The following is a 22,746-nucleotide window of genomic DNA, read 5'->3' as shown; positions in this document are numbered from 1 at the left end:
TCTGAATTAAAAATACAATGCCACCTGTCATCATGCCCAAAAAAACCCCCTGAAATACTTAGGTATAAATCTAACAAAACTTGCAGGATCTATATGTTGAAAATTACAAAATGCTGATGAATGAAATAAAAGAAGACTTAAATAACTAGAGAGACTTACTACTGATTGGAAGACACAACATAGTAAAGATATCAACACTCCCCAAATTGATCTATAGGTGTGATACAATTCCCAGCGAAACCTCAGAAAGATTTTGAGAAATAGATAAGCTTATTCTAAAAATTACGTGAAAAGGGAAAAGTCCTACAAGACCTAGAGCAATTCACTGACGTTAAAACTTACTATATAACTACAGTAATCAAAACAGTGTGGTACTCATGGAGAAAGACATACAAATGGATGCAAGAGAATAGAAAACCCAGAAATAGGTCCTCACAAATATGCCCAACTGATTTTTGACACATGTGCAAGGAATTCACTGGAGGAAAGGTAGCCTTTCCAACAGATGGTGCAGGAGCAACTGTACTTAAAAGAAAAAGGAAAAAAGAACCTCAACCTGAACCTCATGTCTTATACAAAAATTAGTTCAAAATGCATCATACACTTAAATGTAAAATTATTAAAACTTTTAGAGAAAACCTTCAAAACTTAGGATGAGGCAAAGAATTTTTAGACTTGACACAAAAAGCACAATGCATAAAAGAACTGACATACTGACCTCATCAAAATTAAAAACTTTTGCTCTGTGAGGTGCCCTATGAAGAGAATGAAAAAACAAGCTACAGAGTAGGAGAAGATATTTGCAAACCATATTTTGGACAAAGATTTTGTATCTAGAATACATACAGAACACTCAAAACTCAACAGCAAAAAAAATCCAATCAGAAAATGGGCAAAAGACATAGACATTTCACCAAAGACAACATATGAATGGCCAATAAGCAAATGAAAAAACATTCTATATCTTTAGCCATTAGGGAATGCAAATTAAAACTATGAGATATCAGTACACACCTATCAGAATGAACTACAGAACAAAAAAAGGGATAATACCCAATCTCATTAGAATCTGGAAAAAAACTGAGTCATATAATGCTTGTGGGAATGCAAAATCATAAAGCGATTCTAGAAAATAGTCTTGCAGTTTCTTTTAAAACTGTAAAAGTTCATGCAAAAATCTGTACACAAACATTAACAGCTCCATTAGCAACTGCCAAAAAACTGAAAACCAATATATTCATTAGCAGATGCATGGTTAAACCAATTGTAGTATAACCACACTGTGAAATACTACTCAGCAATTAAAAAGAACAGTTGATATGCACAACATAGATGGACTCAAAAAATTTTTTAATTTTTTTTATTTGAGGGAGGGAGAAAGAGAGAAAGCATGCACACACTCGAGCAGGGGGAGGGGCAGAGTGACAAGCAGACTCCCCGCATAGCAGGGAGCCCGACGGGGGGCAGGGGGGGGGCTCAATTCCAGGACCCCGAGATCATGACCTGAGCAGAAGGCAGACGCTTAACCTCCTGAGCCACCCAGGCGCCCCTCAAATTATTCTTATGGATCAATCTAAATCTAAGTCTGCATAGCTAACAGAAATTGGGCCTATGCTTAAAGCTTAAGGAAACACAAAGGTAAACAGGGTATTCTAAGATCCAGAAAATTGACAAGTAGCAAAATCTTTGTTTCAGCTATCAAAGTTATCCTTCCACTGAGCATCTAAGAATGCGAACTTTAATGAGCTCACTTTCCTTCTTCCTTTCCACAATTCTTACTATCTATATTATCTCTGTTCTTTTCTCCCCATACATCTTCTTTTCTCCAACTGTCCTTGTTTATAAAACCTATTTGATTTTAACCAATTCCAGTAATTTTTTTAAGAGATTCCCGGGGGGGGGGGTGCCTGCCTGGCTCAATCAGAGGAGCATGAGACTCTTGATCTGGGAGTCATGTGTTCATGGTGCATGGGTGCAGAGATTACTAAAAATAAATAACCTTAAAAAAAATGATTCAAACTTGTTGGTCCAAACTTTACTTCTTACACTCTTCTTGTGAGTGTGCTTTTATATAATTTTCAATACCTAAGGATGTACTGTGGACTCTTTGGATGAGAATAAAAGTAATAGTTCTTACGTAAATTTTCAAATGTTTAACAGAGCCATTTTTGTTAATATGTTTATGGTAACAACATACTGTGGATTACAATGAAATATATTTTGGAGCTCAGAGTCAACATCTCCCTTTAAATAATCCATAGCTACCCAATCATCAGTTGTTCACTTAAAAACTACCCAAATATGAGCTATATGCCTTTTGGACTTAAACACAGTTCAAAGCTTAACCTCTGCAAAAAAAAAAACATTCACTGAACCCAAGATAAATCTTTTTTTCAACAGATGTAAAAAGATAATATAAATAAAATCATGAACTTACATCTTTATAAAAGTATTGTAACATGGTGGGGGGGTGTGGGAAACAGCAGTACTGGCTGCTAAGGCCCAAGTTTATCAAAGTTTATGAAACCTAGAGAGCAGACTGAGTCAGCAGGGGTTTGGGCTGTTTATTCATTTGCTGGGTACCGTGTTTAAGCAGACAAAATCTCTTTTCTCGTATGTAAAATTTTCAATCCTTTATTTTTTTAACCAGATACAAACTGCCTTTAAAGTTATACACTAATAATGGAAGAACTGTAATATGTACTATTACATAGTTAAGAAGTAAAATAAATAAAAGATCAATTCTGATACTTTTAAGTTCCTCCTTCAAAATTCTTCCAGGCAATGGAGATAAAGAAAAACTTATGCTTATGTAGTGCCATGAGCAGAGTATGGCAAAAGTCAAATACTTAAAAGAAAACTCAGGGCTTGAGAATGTTAATACTAAGAAAGGTAACAATAGGGGCGCCTGGGTGGCTCAGCTGGTTAAGCATCTGCCCTCGGCTCAGGTCATGATCCTGGGGTCCTGGATGGAGAGTTGGAGCTCCCTGCAGGGAGCTTGCTTCTCCCTCTGCCTGCAGGTCCCCCTGCTGTGTTTTCTCTCCCACTCCCTCTCTCTCTGTCAAATAAATAAATAAAATCTTAAAAAAAAAAAAAGAAAGAAAGAAGGATAACAATATAGGCAGTTGCCACTGCTGGGCCTGTCCTCTCTCCCACCTTCAGAATGTACTTTGATGTTGACCACTATTAAACCCTTACTTACTTAAAAGAAAAAAAAAATAACAATATAAAAGTATTTAACTTCAGAAAAAAATGCTTTTAAAATATGTAATACCAAATTCATTTTCAGTTGAATATATAACAGATCATTAACAGTAAAAACAACTCAAAGTATTAGGTCAAAGAAAAAGGTAAGTTTAGGGGCGCCCAGCTGGCTCAGTCAGAAGAGCATGCAACTCTTGTTTTCAGGGTTGTGAGTTTGAGCCCCACACTGAGTGTAGAGATTACTTAAAAATAAAATCTTGAAAAAAAAAAAAAAAAAAGATAAGCAGTGTCCAAAAGAAATATAATGCAAACCACTACAATTTTAAATTTTCTACTAGCAACATTAAGAAAAAGTAACAAAAGGTAATTAATTTCATTTAATCCAATGCATCCAAAATATTATCAATTCAACATGTAATCATTTTTTAAATTACTAATGAGATATTTTATAACCTTTTTGTACTAAGCATTCAAATTCCAGTATTTTACACTTAGCACACATCTCAATTCAGACTCGCCACATTTTTCTTTTTTTAAAAGATTTTATTTATTTATGTATTTAATTAATTTATTTAGAGAGAACATGATCAGGGGGAGGGGCAGAGGGAGAGAGAATCTCAAGCAGACTCTGTGCTGAGCATGGAGCCCCACCTGGGGCTCGATCTCATGAGTCTGAGATCATGATCTGAGCCAAAATCAAAAGTCACATGCTTAACTCGTTGACTGAGACATCCAGGCGCCCCAGACTAGTCACATTTCAAGTGTTCAATAGCCAACGGTAGGTCATGGGTACCATACTGGACCACAAAGACCTAAGAAATGGCTTGAGAAAACAGGCATATATCTACCTACAGACCAAGAGATTAAGTACAATAATCTGAAAGGATCTGAAATCAATAGCAATATATACACAATATCATAATTTTGATATGATTGTTGATCCCAGTACAAGAAAACTTTCTGAAAGGGAATTAAAAAAAAAAAACTGATTACAGAACATGTGCCTTCAGAGAAAAGAACACAAAGAAATAAAAAAAAATGAACTGTTAAGTTCTTGCCCACCAATCTCCAAGCTTCTTTATATGCAGTAGAGTATAACTTCTCCAGAAATTATTAGCATTATGATAAGTACATTCATTTCCCCCACAATTATACACATCATTTCTTTTTCACCTATTTGTATCAATTCCCCTTTTGCTATGTTCATGTTCAGTATCATTCTATTGGAAACTCTATTCACAAAAGTAAAACCAACTCATAACCCAGCCCTAAGAATGGGTTTCAGGGTACGTAAAAAGAGAATTGAGTATAAAATACTAATTCAAATAGAGCCAAAAGTTAAGAAATACAACACTTCCATCTGGGAGTAGGAAAAAAACAAAAAGGGCAGGGGTAGAGAGGACATTAAATTTGGCAGGGGATGAGGGAAAACAAACGTTCTAAAGGACATTAGCCGCAGTAATGAAATAACAGCAGACCTCTATTAAGAAACGGTGGTCCACTCCTCCATTCAAAGCAACTTTCTGAAACAGTAACCAACTCAGACTTTCTCTTTCCAATTCCTTCAAGGATACAGGTGTAAAGTCTTTCTGTGTGTAGGGTTGAAAAGACGACGGTTAGTAGGGCACCCACCCAGGTGGCTCAGTCAGTTAAGCATCTGACTTTGGCTTGGATCGTGATCTTGGGGTCCTGGGATCAAGCCTGGCAGCACTGAGCGTGGAGCCTGCTTGTCTCTCTCCCTCTCCCTCTGCCCCTCCCCCCACTCATGCAGGGGCACTCTCTCTCAAATACATAAATAAAATCTTTAAAAAAAAAAAAAGGAGGATGTTTAGTGAGGAGAAAAGAGGAAGACCATGAACGGTCCCTGACAACTCTTTGTCCACCCATAAAAATGGGTATAATCAAAGCCTACATTAAATATGCCATCTGAACCAATGAGATTTAGTAAAATAAAACTGACTAGAATAATCTCTAATCTTATCAACTCAAATGAAATTTCTTAGATGTACAAGATCTCTTGCCATCTAACTGATATTTTTCAAAAGATCATCCTAACAGCTATATTATTAACAAACTATAGAGAAAAGGGTAGAAGTAGAGAAATCCCTCAGAAGTCTGATACAATCCAGCAAGAGATGACGGTGGCCATAGAGACGGTGAAAACTGGTTGAATTCTGTACATGTTTCAAAGGTAGAGCCAAGAATTTCCTGATGGAATAAATGTGTGAGAGCAAGAGAGTCAAGAATGATGCCAAGGTTTCTAGCGTGAGCAAGTGAAAGCTGCCAACCTCTGAGATGAGGAAGGCTCTGTGGGTGAAGCAAGTCGGGGAGGTCAGATTTGGGAAGAAAGAGCATGAATTCTATTTTGGACATGTTGGTTTGAGATATTTAACAGTCATTCCAGTGAAGACAGTAAGTAGGCAACTAGATACACAAATCTGGAGTTGAGGAGAGTACTCTGGAGAAATAAATTTGAGACTCATCAACATTTAGAGGATATTCAAAGCCCCCCCCCCAACCATGCCCCAAAAAAGAAGATATTCAAAGCCATGAAACTAGCAGAGATCACCAAGGGAGTGAGGGTAAATAGACAAGATAACCAAGTACTGAGCCCTGGGATATTCCACTGTTCAGAGGTAGGCAAAGAGGAGCATCTACCAAGAAAGACTAAGGAGGAGCAGCCAGTAAGTTTTAAGGAAAACCAAGGGGATGTGGTATCCTAAAAGGTAAATGAAACAAGTGTATCAAAGAGGAAGGAGAAAATAACTTGTCAAGTGTAGACTAATCACATAATACAAAGAAATGACTCCTAGAGCCACTGTCATTGTTAGGAGACCTGAACAAAAACAATCTTAGTACAGTGAGTGGTAGGAGCCAAAGCCTGACTGGAACAGGCTTCAGAGAAAACATGAGAAAATAACCAGAACAAGTACATTTAGACAATGCTTTAGGGGATTCTGCTGCAATGGAAATAGAGAAGAGCAAAAGAAGATATTTTTATGAGGATAAAAATTGTAGCATGTTTGCACATTAATGGGAATGATCCAGAAAAGGAAAAATTAATGATCTGAAGAGAAGGAAGAGAATTGCTTAGAGCAATGTTCAGAGTAAATGGAAGGGGATGGGATCGAATGCATTAATCAGAGGAACTGGATTAGGCAGAAGCAAAGACAGTTCATCTATAGTAACAGAAGGAAGGCAAAGGTCTGTGAGTCAGACCATCAGGTACATAGATGTGGTGGTGGAGTCTGTAAATGTTCTGACGGCTTCTTTGTTCTCAATGGAAGATGAAGCAGGTCCATCAACTGAGAGTGAACATAAGAAGGGAGGCTGGAAGTCTGAGAAGAAAGGCAAGGGTATAACTAAGTCGTCTTTGAAAGGGAAAAATGAATGGACTAAGAAAATAGACTATGACTGTCAGACAATATTAAGGGCCACCTGAGGTTTCTTACTATGAATTTAAAGTTGAGAGTGCTCATCATAGTTGTATTCTTCAGTCACTTTTAGCGACACAGGTACAGATGTGAAGTACTCAAGAGAATCTGACGTAACTAGAGTTGATGTTTTGCCAAGTAAGTATGAAGAAGTAAAAAAGGAGCAAGAGAGTAGAGGGCATATGAAAGGGAATGAATATCATGATTGATCACTAGGTAATGAATGTATAATAGGTAAGAAGAAAGAATATCAAGGGGGCAAAGACAGTCTGTGGACTGGAGGTCCTAATGATAGTAAAAGGTTGTTGCGTTAGGGTAGTAGGTAGAATGAGCTGAAAAGATGGCTGGCAGAGGGGGCTGCAGGAATTGAAAATCATGGAAGGGTTCAAGTTATTGGTAATAAGAAGGTGTAAGATACAACCATGGAGTGAGTGACTGACATGAGATGGTGAGCAAAATCTTTAGAGAAGAATTTAGAGAAGGCCATAGAAGGATCAGAGATGGTATATGTTGAAATTATGAAGAATTAAAAGAGGCAGAGTATCAGCAAGAATAACAGTGAGCCAGGAGCTATAACAGTCAAGAAAAGAGAAGACGTAACCCAGAGTGCAGCAGATGACAGCAAACAAGAGTTTATGGACAACATAACCTGTTAACAGACAAGTTTCAGGGAGGGGAGGTGAATGGAAGGTATCTGCCCCATTTTTCAGACTCAGTGGAACCAGGCTCCCTCTTCAACTCCTACATGGAGGAGGGCAGAATGGGAAATACAGTTTTCAATCATAGTGCATGGGACTCCCCAGTGACCTTTGATGATGGCATATAAGAAAAAAATGAAAAATTTAATAGACAACGAGTAAAAGGACCACAGGGGAAGCAGTGTTTTCAGAAAAGTAGAAAGTAGAGGAAAATGTTCAGGAAAAAAACAAGGATAGAAGAAATTTTGCTGATGATGGAGAGGAGTGAAAAGACTAGAAATGTTCAGAACCCTATGGGGATTAAAGCCTGAGACCAGTGGTGACTGACATAAAAAGGGATAAAGGATATAATGAGATTAGTCCAGATACATTTCAGGCAAGTAATAGTGTCAAGGCTGTGAATGCTGGAGGGAGGAATGACATGTAAGAAGCTCCCTGTCAAAAGAAGACAACAAACAGTCTTGGGAAGCATGCTTAGTCTCAGGGCAAAGGGCTTCCCCTTCATCCCTAATAATGGCTTGCAATTAAACTATAATGTACTTGTAAGGCTGTAGAATTTTTTAAAAACTAATGAAGAGGTTAGAACAGTACCTAGTATCTAATAAGCACTCAAAGGTAAGCTTTTATTACCAAATCAAAATGTAAAATATAATTATTGTAGCAAAAAAGAAATTCATCTTACATTTTCCTTTCTTCAGCTAAATGGATTTCTCAAGTGATTGCCAAGAAAACCACTACCAAAATGGACTTATTTCAGAAAGGAGAGGAAATCTTGGAGGTCAACTTCTACGTAGTGTTTACCAATCTCAGAAAACCCACCTCAATGCAGAGTAATTTATTAATTCAGCAAGCATATACCAAGCACCTACTACTAATGTACCAACTACTATTCCAAGAACCTGGGATACATCAGGGGACAAATATCCCCATCCTAGTAGATGGAAATCAGCAACAAATAGTATATATAAAAAATAAATGGATTATATGACATGACGATAAATATTATAGAAAAAAATAAAACAATGCAAATATTAAGGGAGAGGGGGCCTGGGTTCTAACTGTAAAGAAATAGTCAGGGTAGGCCTTATTGAAAAGGAGATCATTTGAGCAAAGGTCTGAAGGAGTTGAGGTAGCTATGTGTAGCTATATTTGGAAAAGTGCTCTTCAGGCAGAGGGATCAGCCAGAGCAAAGGTTCTAAGGCCTTTCCATTTAGTTCTTTTTTTTTTTTTTTAAAGATTTTATTTATTTATTTGACAGAGATAGAGACAGCCAGTGAGAGAGGGAACACAAGCAGGGAGAGCGGGAGAGGAAGAAGCAGGCTCATAGCTGAAGAGCCTGATATGGGGCTCGATCCCATAACACCGGGATCACGCCCTGAGCTGAAGGCAGGCACTTAACCGCTGTGCCACCCAGGCGCCCCTCCATTTAGTTCTTGACATTACTTGGCAATAATTTCATTAATTGCTTTTTTTTCTTTTTTTACCCGAAACTCCAATCCTACTCCCTACCTCAACAGTGGATGATGATAATAGCTAACATTTATCAAACATTTACCAGATACCAAGCATTGTTCTAAGGGTTTTTAAAAGATTCAGTAACTTAATCCTTATCACAGATCTATGAAATACATGTTATCATTGCCTCCATGTGATAAGGGAGAGTTACAGAGTTAGCAAGTAGCAGACAGTCCTGAAGCAGCGTGTGGAGTAGTCTTCTCTACTATGAAACAAGAACATTCAGCACAAACTGCCTCAAGTTTTCTTCTAATAAATAGAATCCCTCATAGTACACATTCAAGAACTATGAAAGCTGCTATTATAATTTGTCTTCCTGCCATTTTTACAGTTATTTTCTAGACTGAATGGTCTTTACGTAGAGTCTGCACTTAACACCTTTCTTAACCTTCCCCCCAATCTGATTTACATTCCCAGGCTAGTGAAATTGCTTTAACATGGTTCTTGATCATCACACCACAAGCCAAAGAGCTTTCTCTATTCTTACTGCCTTGAATGCTGTATAATGTTGCACTGGACTATGTCACTTTTCCTCTTACAACAGAAGTGATACCATATTGGATTTTCCTATTCTCATCTTTGTGACTTCTCTCTACTGGAAAATCTCTTTGTTTTCTGAAACTTAACTTTTCCATCTTCCTTCTACCTCTCCAATTATTCCTTTAATAACATTTTTTTTTCACACTTTGACCCTTAAAGGCAGAGGTCCCAAAAGTTTAACTCGGGTCTTTTGTGTTTCTCTCTGTTAACTCACAGCCTCCCTTAAGAGTCATTCATCCAATAAGTATTTATTGAGCTCTATCTATGAGGCACTGGCTGGGCCATTTAAGGTAGATCAGTGAACAGACAAAAAACAAAACAAAACAAAACACAAAAAACCCTCTGTCCACATAAAATCAAATAATTCTATGCTATCAAGGACACTCAAAACCATCTTCCCCTAAATACTATTTTAAACACATCACTCTCCCGACTTAAAAAAAAAAACAAAAAAAAACTTTACCATGATTGCAATGATTGCCCTCTGAACAACCACATCTAAATCTCTCTGCCTCAGTTCAAAACACTCCATAATCATTTTCTATCATACCTACCCAGTTTCATTTTCTAATATTTCCTGATTCAAAAGAATTCCAGGCAGGCCAGTCTTTTGACTGTCCCCTCAAATACATTACTTGTGTTTCCAACTTGTCAAATAACTACTGAAAACATATGTCAACATATGTCTAGTACCTAAACATTAAAAACTATATTGAATAAAAAAAAATGTCTTCAAAAATGAATGTTTTTTGATTCTTTCAAATGTATAATAATATATAATAATAGCAAACACTTATACAGGTTTTACTACATGCCAAATACTATTCCAAGCACTTTACCAATATTAACTCATTTACTCCGCAGATAATCCTCACATCTCCATGCTACAAATGAGGAAGCTGAGGCCCACACAGGGTAAAATAACTTGCCCTAGGTCTGACAAGTAATAAATGGTAGAGCCAAGATTTACATTTAGGCAGTCTGGCTCCATACCACACTGCATACTCCCAGTAGTAGCAATAGATAAAAATAGGGGAGAATTTAAAGGCTTGAAGAGAAAATAACAGGCTATTAAAAACCATGTTCAACTATGAAACATCATTTACGTTAGCTCTTTGCTTCAAATACTGAAGAAAATACATCCTTTAATATCATGCCAAGTTTTAAAAATTGTAGAATTTAGTAGTATATAAAATAAAAAACCACAATCTGTAAACACAAACACATCATGTATTATTCAGAGTTTACCAAAGCTGCTGAAAATATTCCCTAGGCATGACAAAAGACTATATGGTGACACACAACTAACAAATGTTCTTTTGTTAGCATGACTGTATTGAAGTATTTTACTGTCATACTTGGCTTTCATCAGGAACAAAACAGATTTGAATACAATGCAGGGAAGGTAGTTACCTTAAAAAGAGATTCCTAGTTTTACTTTTGGGAAGCAAAATTCACATCTAGGACTGTGTCCAGTATAACAGGAAAGATTTTAGTAGAAGCAAGAAATCTCATAAAAGTACCACCAAGCATCAACTTACATAGGTACTCTTCAACCTATCACTAACTCCATGGCTACCAAAGCACCTTTTAAAAGGTTCCTAAGGACTCATTTTGTAAATTCATGAAGCTATTTTATAACTGAATACATAAAATTAAAAATAAAAGACAGAGGATTTTCCATAAAACAGTCTTAGAATAATACATCACTAACATATAAGCAGATGAGGAATATCATACCTATCCTTTTCTTCTCTTTCCTGTTTCCCCTTTCCTCCTGGCAGAGAAAAGACACAAATCTGTCAGGTTTTGTGCTGTAGAGGTTAAAATGCACAAGGCTGGACAAAGACACTAGTTTGATTTAGAAAAGGCTAAAGTTTGTAGCCTTCCCAACTCGTACTAACAGTCTAAGTTTTAAAAAAAAAAAAAAAAGACCCTGAGGCGCCTGGGGGACACAGTCGGTTAAGTGTCCCAACTCTTGGTTTCAGCTCAGGTCATGATCTCAGGGTCATGATATTGAGCCCCATGTCAGGCTCTGTGCTGGGTGTGGAGCCTACTTGGGATTCTCTCTCTCTCCCTCTGCCCCTCCCCACCATACTCATTCTATCTCTCTCTCTAAAATAAATAAATCTTTTTAAAAAAACCCCAAAACAACAAAAACAACAAACCTGAAGTATGTAACTAAAGGCAGCAAAGGAGCCAGTGCTGTCAATGCTTTGGTCAAAAAGACAGAGTTGCCATTGCTAGAATCTGAAGTCTTCTCACTTTATTTTCTGCCTCCCTTCCCCTTTCCTGGGTTTACAATACACCTACCCACCTGGCCATCTAAGGCAACCCCAAAGTCACTCACATAAAGTCAACTCCTTCCCAAGAACTGCATGAATGAAAAAAAAAAAAAAAAGCAAACTATTAATAATCTGAGATTTATTTAAGTTATTAAAATTGAGAGAGGTTTTTTGGAGCAGGGAACCATGTCCTCTCCACTACCAGCCACTGTGACTTTCATAAATGGGTCCATCCTCCAAGGGACTAAATTAAAACTTCTTGGGAAAAGAATGGATTGGCAGATACCACTAAAGATCTTCTCAAATACTAAGGTTCTTTTATACTGTGTTTTCGATACTTACTTCCCTCCCACATTCACTGGTGGCAATTAGAAACACATACAATGCTTCCCCAAAATTCTCCTGCATGAAGGGATCTCAACTCAATCTTAAATCCAAAATTAACATATTAAAGCCCCTGTTAAACCCCCAAGAAGGCAATAGCTTTCCATTCTAGTGACCATATTAGAAAGCACACATGACCAGCTAAATAAAGAAGCAAAAAATGTCAAAAATAGCTCTGTCATGTTACCAGGAGCAAGGAGGTCGTAGGATTGAGGGAATGTTGAGGAAAAAGACATGTCCCAATAATGTACTATGTTGCATCATCATCTGTATCCTTATCAATATTTCCTATCCTTATCAATATTTTCTAAGTACCTAAAGGGTCCATGGCATTATGGTAGGTCATATCTTTTGTAACACTAGGACCACAAATGATTGGTGAATAAAGATAAATTTAATTCTGAAGTTGTTGCAAGCACCCTCAGCTGGAGGTGTTTTCAGACTCTGTGAGAATCCTTAAGATCCACATGCTATATACTGTAGAGAAGGAATACATGTGATATTGAAGGAAGCAGTAAAAGAATAAATGGCAATACAGTATTATTCATCGATTATTTACAAAGCCAGAGGCAAGAAATCTACTCCCCTGCCTTTAAGACAAAATATAAAATTTGCCTTCACAAAACAAATGCAAAATTTTCCAGAAATACAAAACAGATGAAGAAAGCTGGTTTAATAAAGAGCCAACTAAACAAGAAAAGAACTTCAGGAGTCTCATAACTTAAGAAAAATTCCAAATAAAAATATGGCTGTTTAACCAGATCTATTTTTATTAATATCTTTGCAAAGAAGAGTATAACAAATTAAACAAACAACACATTTGCATTTAATAATGTCCCTACATTCTTCTCTAGCCTGCTGACCTAAACTTAACCCATCCTTAAGGGAGCTTGGAGCTGACAACAGTTAGTGCCCTACTTCATAATAATTTTCTACCATTTCTTTTGCTCTCATCAGGTCATTATTAAACTTTACAGATATTTAATAATATACACTGGTTATATGCTGTTCAGATAAAAGTTTCCTAATACTCCTTCTGAACTCATTCACACATAAGAATCAGACAAGGCATAAATTTCTCTTTTACAAATGAAATATGTTCCATTTCTTACTATCATGTAATTTTTTTTCTTTCTTTCTTTTTTTGTTTTGAGAGAGAGAGGGGTCAAGCACAGGGGGAGGGTGCAGAGGTAGGAGAGACTCTCAAGCAGACTCTGCACTGAATGTGGAGCCCAATGCGGGGCTCAATCCCAGAACCCTGAGATCATGACCTGAGCTGAGATCGGACGCTTAACTACCAAACAACCCAGGTGCCCCTCTTACTATCATATAATTAACACTGTCTTTTATTTTCCAAACTCTCATTCCCCAGTGAAAGAATATCTAAAATTATTTTTTAGACACTGGTAGCTATTTTCTACAGAAATTTTTTAAGGTTGTTATATATCGCGTATCACACATCACTTCCCTTCCAAAAGCTAGGCCTGGCTAATAAATTGAAGTTTACTATCAAAGATAAATCAACATTTCTTTAGTTCTCAAAAACCTTAGTGTTATTTCTGAATGTAAGGGACTGAAGAGAAGATGAAATCAATTAGCTGCCAAATCCTCTAGAATTTCAACATTTTCTTCTCTCCATGGCCCCTTACCTCAGTGGCCTACTCATTAATTTTTCATATTCAACTTAACTGTCAACCCCAAAATATGATGCACCTTACTAAAAAGCAATTTTTCTTTAAAAAAAAAAAGCACCTTTAATATGTTATCTCCTGCCTCCTGACCAACTCTAATGGTTCCTTACAGTTTAGCAGATCAAATTCGACCTCACACTGAATATACTTTTCATAACCTAGCTCTATCCTAGTATACTAACTTATCTCACACCATTCCCAGAAATTAAGACCTTGTTCCACTGAGGTCAGACTACTTACATCCCTTTCACATTATGATGGTCACAGTCAGTGTTTGCTCACGTATGGAATGTTCTCCTTCTGGAGATGCTCTCCCTATGCAGATGGTATACGTTCTTTATTCAAGTTCCACTTTCTCTAAGAAGCCTCAATACTAGAACTTCAGTCTGAAGATATCCCTACACTGACATACTGGACACAGACTATGTATAATGCACATTATTTGTATACTGCTTTGGATAGTGCTAGTTATATTATTATTAAAGTTTACCCAACAAGATAATGAACTCTTAAGAGGCTGGGTCATAGTGCAAAAAGTGGATCTATAAGTACTCAAAGACAAACTGATTAAATAATCTTGATAAAAAAAATCAAGGTATTTTATTTTATTATGTCAAAAGAGTTCCAGTACAAATGCAATAGTGTGATGACTAGGATTTGCTTCAAAATAATCTAGATAAAAGAGCAGAGGGATGACAGGTAAAGTAAGTAGGGGTACAGGTGAAACCAGATTGGTTATGAGGTGATAATCTTTGCAGCTGAGTGACAACTACAAAGAAGTTGGTGTCTACTTTTATGCTTGTTTAAAATTTTTCACATTAATATGTTTTTTTAAAGTACTAATAATGTCTTTAATTCATTTTAAGTGACAAAACCAAAATACATTATAACATTTTCTTTCCTCAACAAATACCAAGGTCCCAATTCAGAGTAAGAAAAAAACTTTTGGAAAGATCTAATTTGACAGGGAACTTGCAGCACCCTAATTCTAAGAATTAATAAAAGCAAGTTAAAGGAGGGGCGCCTGGGTAGCTCAGTCGTTAAGCGTCTGCCTTCGGCTCAGGGAGGGATCCCAGTGTCCTGGGATCGAGCCCTACATCGGGCTCCTCCACTGGGAGCCTGCTTCTTCCTCTCCCACTCCCCCTGCTTGTGTTCCCTCTCTCGCTGGCTGGCTCTCTCTGTCAAATAAATAAATAAAATCTTAAAAAAAAAAAAAAAGTAAGTTAAAGGAAAAAAATGTGATCAAAATGGGAGGGGCTCTCTATCAAAAGAATAATTCATCTTACTACCAAAAGCAATACTGTTTAAAACATATTTCAAATTTTCATTCAATTACAGCATTCACAAAAAGGTCCATCCAAACCTCAGAAAATAAAAAACATCAGGAAAAAGTCGTAAGCACACTGAAGGTAGAAAAAAAAAAAAAGAAAAAAAAGTTGCTACAATCAGTGTGCAATAACACAAATCGGCCAGTATTATCTCAGGAAATTCACAATCTGAAGACACCTACTGTCCTCAACAGGGAATGAATGAATAGGTTCTTAAATAATCAGAAAAATTAGCACCTCCTCTTTATTCCAAAGACTGGAAAACATGTGTAAGAAATTTCAGATATTTGGCTTAATGACAATGTATCTGTTTGTTGCTGCTAAGGAATGCTCCACCCCTTTGATATTTCAGTCTATAGCTACTTTTCAAATTTCAATCAGTATGTTCCCTACATCATTCATTAACTTCTTCCAAAAGCAGGAAGGCAACACTAGCTACCTTTAAATGTTGGCATTTTATTCTTCTAATTACACTGCTTATTTTGCCTTGACTTATTTTTTTTTCCAGACTGGTTTTAGGAATAAAACAATATGATTATTTTGATTTTCCCTCTCCATACTGTCTCTAAACACTCAAGAGGTAAGACTTTAGTTGCCATAACTAAAAAAGTATTTGTTTTTGAAATGATATCTGACAGACACATATACAAATAGCAAGATTTATCCTCATAGCAATGTATCATCTCCTCATCCCCCAATGCAATTAAAGTTTAAAACAGGACAACACTCTTGTACAAACAGGGTGTAATAAGAATGAAACCTTCCTCACAAATACAGTTCTTAGGAGAAAAAAAAAAAACTCATCCTCAAATTCCCTTATACTTGTACTATCTTAAAAATTAACTTTTTCTGGCAAGTAAAAGTAATCATCACTTTTTTGGTAGCATCTAAGTTCTTCCTTCACATGAAAAAAAAAATCTTCTATGGGAAACCTAATCCAAGGGCCAAAACAGTGTTGAAATTTTCTCTTCCATAAACTAATTTCTGATTAAAAAGTAAAAGAATTATACCATGAAAAAGAAATATGACAAAACCCACTGCATTATATTACTACACTTAAAAAAGTTAACATTTACCACACACTCTTTTCTAATAAAGACCACGTAATAACAAGATTAAAAGCAATTTGGAAAAGAGTTCTTTCAGAAAACCACTAAATATGTGATTAAAAAGTCCCACTTATCTTCTTTCCTTGCATCACTACATGACTGAGTAAATTATGCCATCTTTATAATTTGCACAGTCTTAAATTCGGAAAAAAATATTTATATCTATCTTTAGGATACCAGGGATGTTGACATATTGACACATTTTATATATAAGAATGGGCATTTGTAGATTTTTCCTAGTATCTCTGAAGTTTATAAAAATTTTTAAATCTCAGAATGTGTTAAGTTTCATCCAATACGTGGTATTCCAGTGGGATAAAAACCATTTACAAGTTCCACTTAGATTAAGAAATCCTTTGAGAAAAGTATGTGGTACATTCTAGTTATACTATTTCTAGAACACTAAAAATCTCTATAACCTATTTCCCTACTGTTTTTCTTTGGAACCAACTGAGCTAGAAGTATCTTCCTTCACAAAAAGTCAAGACAGTACTAAACTCAATGACAGAAAGCTAACTGAATTTTCATTAGAGGCTGAAGTTTTCACAAATTAAAACTATTCCACTTGGATGGTCTATAAAAACAATAGCATGAGTTGAAATAGATTCAACTATTATTTGCAGGTACAAGACACACATGCACACACACACTAAAATGAAGAGTGTAGCTTCACCTTAAAACCAGGAGTAGGAATGGAAAGGGAAGCCTTCTAAAATTATACTGCTTAAACTAAGAAAATGTTTTCTTTCTCTTAAGCCATTAAAATCATTTTTAAAATAAAATTCCCCTAATGAAAGAAGTTCATCCTTAAGCAACACTCTCTTTTACAAAGCAGTAAGTTGAAAGTTATTGCTAGTGAAGGTGAAGGACAGTACAAAATTTTCTTTTCCTGCATTTTGTCATTTGATTATAATTGTCTCATCCTAATAAAGACTTGTCTATGCAATTTTATGGAAACAAATTTTATATAGTAAGTTAACTTAAAGTAATTCATGTTCAAAACCTTCTTATAGGAATCATGTATTCATCTCAAGAATTCAACTACTGAACCCAGCAGAAAGTATTCCAAACTATCAAAAAAAGAACAAACAAAATCCACGTTAAGTATGAAGTTGCAATGTTCCTCAACTTACACCTAAAAACTTAAACCATACAAAAATATTCTGAAATTACAGCTACCAATTTCCTATCAAAATGTTAAAAAAATTTAAATACCTCCTTCAAATGTACTAAAGATCCCAAAGTAAATTCATTCTGACTTCCAAGTGCAGAAACTAAGAATCTGACGATTGCAGGAGAAAAGTATGGAGTGCAGAAAACTACTTCAGAATATATTTAGTGAGCTAATATATCTTTACAAATCAAAAGATGTATTAATATCATTTACGCTTTTCTGCCAAACAGTCCTCTCCTAGAACACACTGCTTACAAATCAGCCAGGTATGACTGCCAAGGGTTTCCTAAAACTGTGTGTTGGTATTATTTGCAGGTACAAAGTGGAAAGCTGCTCTACCAGTGTATGACAAAAGAAAATGATACATACTTTAACTTAGAGTTGAAGATCAATTGTATTAAACACATTTGTACTAATAAACTAAACTAAGTAATTTTTTAAAGAAAAGCCTCAGGACAAGGCTTGCTATATAAATTGCTTATAATTCTCAGAGACTAGGGATTTATTTAGTTTCCCCAAATTGAGGCTTAAGTGGCTAAAAGAAGAAGGAAGTTTTATAAACAGCTTTTCTAACCTTGGTTTATATTTGATAAAGTAGATCATTTATCACTATCAAGTAAACAGAATGCCAAATGAAGATTCCTCAAATATTACAGGTAAAATTTATAAAAATCATACAGCAATGTGCAGAAGTGATTCAAAGGGTAACTGTATTTGTATTTACACTTGAGGTATTATTACTTTTGCAAATAAGAGGTATACTGATGCATGAGATTGCTACTGTGACTTTTAACATTTTTACATATAACACAGTGTCTTATTTATGTTTAAACTTGAAATTTTGAAATGTATGTATCTGATCTATGTAATCCTGTTTGCTTTTCTGGTAATTCTTTATTTCACAGTGGTGTGATTACAGGCTCCTTATACCATTAGTCAGGGCATTTCAATTTTGCTTTCATCAAAAAATGGACATCATCAGCCACCCCTTGCTCCAAGTTTTCTGCTTTTTAATGTAGATAATAATGACGGTGAGTGCCAACAAATGCATATAAGAGCACAGCTTTGTCATTTCTTTTCCCAGCCCCCTTCTTTTCTGTGGAAAAAAATGGGGATTTACTTCTGGAGGAAAAAAATTCATTTTTCTTTTGCATACATACCTAATGAATTTTTGAAAAAAGACAATTTATTCAGATACCTACCATTCTAGAAATGTTAAAGGAGAGATCTTCCCAAATCCAAAAATACTAAGTAAGTCTGATACTGGCTGGAAAGGAAATTTCCACCGGAACCATAAATATGTCACCAATTAAGCTGACCCTCAAATATAACTCAATAATCAATTTTCAATATGGAAAGGATCTGTAACCCACATATAACCAGCAGATAATAAAAATCTCATATTTTCTTGCGGAGTTCACAGATTAATTTGATTGTATGCCAGATTTACCTTATTTTGAAATGCCTAGGCTAATATTTGTTGGTATCATCAGAGTTCACATTAAGTGTCCTGGGGAAAGGTAATTCAGTAGAATGCTCAGTAGCAGGGAGAAGCCGGTCAAAAATAGAAGGGAAGGAAAACACACACACACACACACACACACACACACACACACAAACCCCCACGTCCCAACAGAGCGAATAATCCACAAATAGATCACTGAAAGCCAAAAGAAAACGTTCCTTTCGCGAGTAGCCTGAATAAATGATCTTCACTCGCAACGTTTAACAGTATCCTACCTCACTCAATTCACTTCCCAACTTGACTTTTCAGGGGCCAACACGGGGCATCCCTTTTTTTCTGGAAGTGTGTGTTGAAAGAATCTGTATAGAAAAGAGGGAAGGAATGGACAATTCCCAAGAAAGCTGTGAAACAGGTGGGTTAGAACGAGCAGCAGCATCATCTAGATACTTAAGGGGCAGCTTTAAAATGACAGATGTGGTTAAGGGAACGACTGCAAATCGGAAAAAGCGCTAGTGTGGCTGACAGAGTAGGGGCTGACTGCAAGCACAAGAGGGGGGCAAAGGCTAACTCCAGAGTGGTAGCAATGGAGCAAAAAACAAACAACAGGACGAGTGGGCAATGAGTAGTGGGACTGACGAGCAGCAGCAACTCGGGTCAGCGTGGAAGTGATGGCTTTGGTCTTAGGAGACGGGGGCTACTGGGACAAGGACGTCAGGGAGGGGAGAGAGAGCTGGGAAAACAACGGAGTACTGAGACTCAAGATTTCTGCCCCTACAGAAACGTAGGGGAGAGAGCTGGAAGCGAGAATCCGCCTCGGCTCCCCAATTGAGGAAATTTTCGAAGGAGTCGGTGCTCGCCGCCGCGCCGCCTTCTGCCCCGCTCCCTTTTCCTGGTGGTAACTGCTGTGGCGTAGAGGGGAGAGGGAGGAAGAGGAGGAGGAGGAGGAAGACCAAGAAGGAGGAGGGTGAAGATGAGGCGGGGGGTGGGGAGAAAGGGGGGTGCGGCCTGCACAGTCCCAGCGAAGCCTCCGCTCTCTCGTAGCCGGTCAGCCCCGGGTTTCCCCTAAGCCCAGCCCCGCATAGACTCACCCGCCTGCCTTGCCTCGCTTTTCCCTTAGCCGACTCCACGCGCTGCCGCGTCCTCACAAGAGACCACTGAACGAGTGTCGGGGAAAAACTCTTCAGAACAGGGCCTGATTGCTTCAGCGAGTCCGACCTTTACGGCTGAGAGACAGACTCTCAGCTTTCAGTGGGTTCCACAGCCAGACGGGCCACCATCTTACATTAGGGTAAGACTCCTCCGGCCTCCGGTGCGCAGGCGCACGCCGATCCGGCCGGGAGGGGCGGGGGAGGGGCGGGAGGAGAGGCGGGCGGTCGCTCCCGCAGCACCCTGGGAGTTATAGTCCGCGGAGGATAACCGCCCAGCTGCAAGCCGGGAGTTGAAGTTCTCGCTCGGAGGGCGGACGGGATCGCCCTCCTCACGTGGCAGCTAGGTTATTGCCTTTCTTCGTGTTTTGTTTCGTTCTCTGTCCGCGTGTGAAGCTCCGCTGTCGTTTAGTCGGCGGTCTTCGTTGGCTGCTCCCTTTCCTCGGTCTTTGCTCAGAAATGGAATACCAGAACTCGGGCGAGTTTAACCAATTTGGGGAGAGCAGGGAACGGCTCCTTTCTGCCCCGCCCACCATAGGTATCAAAGGGGCGGGGTAGAGTCAGGTTGCCGGTAGGAGGAGCGCGGGATTTGATCTAGGGTAAGAATTTGATTCTGAATTGGCGTCTGTTTGCAAAAAGTGAGCGTTAAGTCGTTTCCCGAGCTTGGCGCATTTCAGAGCCACCACCCTTGATCCCCTCCTCATCGTTAATCTCCAGTGAAGAGGTATCCCAGACCGTCCTGTAAGAGAACGATAGACCGTGCACTTACGAAAACGGGTTTCTGATGATCAAATTTGAAATTATGTGGACTTCGCTGCAAATTAGTTCGGTGTTCTACCTGTACAGCCTCTGTGCATGAAGTTCACAAACCACCACAGATCAGTAGATGTAAAGAATGTGAGAAGGTACTCGCAATCCCGGCGAGCGCCGTGGAATTCTCAATCACAAAAATCAAGTTCCTGGTGACTTCCGCTTACCTCCTAGAACTCTGGTGTGAGGGGCGCTCGAAGCGCTCAGTTTTGCTTATTGCGTGTATTCTTCGCCCATACGTATAGCAGATATTCACTGAGCTCCTCCTGTGTGCCTGGCACTGTTCTATACATGGGAAGACGGTGAGTAAAACACAAAATTCCCTGTTTGTATTCTAAGAATGCCTCTATCTATTCTAGCTGCGTTGGGGTGAAGGGAAAAGGGGAGGAGGCAATTTTTAAAATATATGATTAAAATGCGTAGTATATCATAACAGATAAAAAAAACTTAGAGAAGGGGAATAAGGGAAGAGGTTGCAATTTTAAATCTGTGAACCTAATCTCATAGTGAGAAGCCTTCATTACATTTTTTTAATACATTAGTTCTTTGTGTTTCAGTTTCTTCACAATCAAGCCTAGAAACAACAATTATTTGGTGGAAACTTAAAGCATGTGATAAACTCATAACCATAAATTTGAAATTTTAGAATCATGAAATTATTTTTTTTTAAAGATTTTATTTGTTTATTTGTCAGAGAGACAGCCAGTGAGAGGGAACACAAGCAGGGGAAGTGGGAGAGGAAGAAGCAGGCTCCCAGCGGGACAGGGAGCCCGATGCAGGGCTCGATCCCAGCGTCTTGCGACCAGGCCCTGAGCCGAAGGCAGGCCCTTAACGACTGAGCCACTCAGGCGCACCTAGAATCATGAAATTATTATCTAGCAAAGAAACCTGAGAATTCATTTGGACTCACCTTTAGGTAACCGTCTAAAAACATTCAGTGTACGAGACGTGTTTTTTTAAATGTGCATTTGTTTCTTATATTACCAATTTTATAGTGGAACATAATGAAAAGAACAAAATAAAAGGAATGCTTTCCATTATTAAAGATGAGAACCCATTGCATTAAGAACTAAAAGGGATCTTAGTCCTCATCTACTTAATCTGGTGTTTCACAACCTTGTTTTAACCCAACACGCCTTTTTTAAATGACAAATACTTTCATAATGTCTCCTTTATTAGCCTAAAATGAAATTCATAGATAATATAACTTGTATACATGCATGATTTTGGTTTAATCAAATGTAAAATATAAGAAGTACAAAGAAAGTAATTTATAATACAGTGATTTCTATTTCAATATAAATGCTCAGGCATAACCATTCTAGAAAATATAATCAAGTCATAAGTCAAGTGGCTGCACTTATAAGTGAAATCCCCATGAATGTGAAAGCTACCACTGACACAGGTATGGTGTTTCGACCACCTCTGGTGGACGACACCAATCTGTCCTCAGTGTCCACGGTAGATACATTCCTAAAATGTTTGCTGTCAGAATTATGTAAAAATAAAAAACAGCTTTGTGTTCATATGTAAAATAGGTCAGGTTTTAGGTAAAGATAGTTATACACAAGTTTTTCACCTACACTGGGGCCTTTAAAAGTCTTGAGGGACTTTTCATTGAGGAACAGTCCCACCTAATTTTTCATTGAGGAACAGTCCCACCTTTTGCAAGAAGTCTTGGTTCCTGAGGAACAGTCCCACCTTTTGCAAGAAGTCTTGGTTCCCCGTCTCTGCTCTCTAAAGGCCAATAATACCTCCTAGTGTATCCAACACTAGAGGGCAATACCATACCTGCTGAGGGTCATTCATTGATGGAGACTAACAGTAAAGAAGTGACATTTCCTAGGTTGCTAACTAATTAGTGCCCTCTCATGCCAAGGCTCCTTTTACTGATCTATATTACCAAGTTTTCATATCTATGTATGCATACATATATATCATTTCATTTGGATTTATCCATATAA

At 37.7% G+C, this 22,746-nt stretch overlaps 1 protein-coding gene across 7 annotated transcripts in view; it reads right to left on the bottom strand.

Annotated features, from left to right (window-relative positions):
* CNOT4 (CCR4-NOT transcription complex subunit 4) overlaps positions 1 to 20,035 on the bottom strand; it is a 136,624-nt gene extending 116,589 nt beyond the window's left edge. For 6 of the 7 annotated variants that reach the window (XM_040643966.1, XM_040643969.1, XM_040643968.1 and 3 more), the window contains exon 1: positions 19,916 to 20,035. The gene's annotated coding sequence lies outside the window, so the exon portion shown is untranslated. The remainder of the gene's footprint in view (positions 1 to 19,915) is intronic. The other variant, XM_040643967.1, reaches the window with a different exon arrangement.
* Between the last annotated feature and the right edge of the window lie 2,711 nt (positions 20,036 to 22,746).

The sequence above is a fragment of the Ursus maritimus genome, unplaced genomic scaffold (assembly GCF_017311325.1).
Source record: "Ursus maritimus isolate PB19 unplaced genomic scaffold, ASM1731132v1 scaffold_3, whole genome shotgun sequence".
NCBI classification, from domain to species: domain Eukaryota; kingdom Metazoa; phylum Chordata; class Mammalia; order Carnivora; family Ursidae; genus Ursus; species Ursus maritimus.
The sequence above is the reverse complement of the archived record's forward strand: the minus strand, read 5'-3'. Positions and strand labels throughout refer to the sequence as shown.